Source organism: Saimiri boliviensis, chromosome 16 (assembly GCF_048565385.1).
Source record: "Saimiri boliviensis isolate mSaiBol1 chromosome 16, mSaiBol1.pri, whole genome shotgun sequence".
In the NCBI taxonomy this organism is placed as follows: domain Eukaryota; kingdom Metazoa; phylum Chordata; class Mammalia; order Primates; family Cebidae; genus Saimiri; species Saimiri boliviensis.
In genome coordinates this window covers 38,989,577-38,990,575 of record NC_133464.1, presented here as the reverse complement: position 1 = coordinate 38,990,575, position 999 = coordinate 38,989,577, and the positions used below count along the sequence as shown (strand labels likewise).

General features: G+C 45.5%; 1 non-coding gene across 1 annotated transcript; it reads right to left on the bottom strand.

The window, feature by feature from the left end:
* Nucleotides 1-314: 314 nt before the first annotated feature.
* LOC120365792 (U6 spliceosomal RNA) lies at nt 315-418 on the bottom strand. The gene has a single exon (XR_005580642.1). It is a non-coding gene; the product is annotated as a U6 spliceosomal RNA (small nuclear RNA).
* Nucleotides 419-999: the final 581 nt, after the last annotated feature.

The following is a 999-nucleotide window of genomic DNA, read 5'->3' as shown; positions in this document are numbered from 1 at the left end:
GGGTTTCACCATGTTGGCCAAGCTGTTTTCAAGCTCCTGACCTTAAGTGATCTCCCCACCTCGGCCTCCCAAAGTGCTGGGACTGATTACTGGCATAAGCCACCGCGCCCGGCCAAGGGTCTAACATTTTTTAAACAGGTTTAAACAAGGCCTCTTTTTCTTTGTATCTTTATTTCTATTGTTTTTTAATTTATTCATTTTTTTTTTCATTTTTTGGAAGAGGAGGTGGGAATGCAGTTAGAAGTAAGAATATTCCACAACAGGGTCAGTCACTTTGTTTACAGGAGCTTCAGTTTCCCTAGTCTTGGATGTTAGAAAATACGGAATGCTTCACGAATTTGCATGTCATCCTTGGGCAGGGGCCATGCTAATCTCTGTATCCTTCCAATTTTAGTATATGTGCTGCTGAGGGGAGCACTATTATTCATTTTTAAAAATTAGGCCGGGCGCGGTGGCTCAAGCCTGTAATCCCAGCACTTTGGGAGGCCGAGGCAGGTGGATCACGAGGTCAAGAGATCGAGACCATCCTGGTCAACATGGTGAAACCCCGTCTCTACTAAAAATACAAAAAATTAGCTGGGCATGGTGGTGCGTGCCTGTAATCCCAGCTACTCAGGAGGCTGAGGCAGGAGAATTGTCTGAACCCAGGAGGCGGAGGTTGCGGTGAGCCAAGATCGTGCCATTGCACTCCAGCCTGGGTAACAAGAGCGAAACTCCGTCTCAAAAAAAAATAAATAAATAAAGACAAGGTCTTGCTATGTTGGCCTGGCTGGTCTCAAACTCGTGGCCTTAAGCTATCCTCTTGCCTCAGCCACCAAAACTGCTGTGCAGTGGTGAGATCATAGTTTACTGCAGCCTCAACCTCCTGAGTTCGAGTTCCTCCCACCTCAGCCTCATGAGTAGCTGGGACTACATAAATTTTTCATTATTACAAACACCATCTGACTAATTAAAAAAATTTTTTTTTGTAGAGAGGGGGTCTTGGTATGTTGCCCCAGG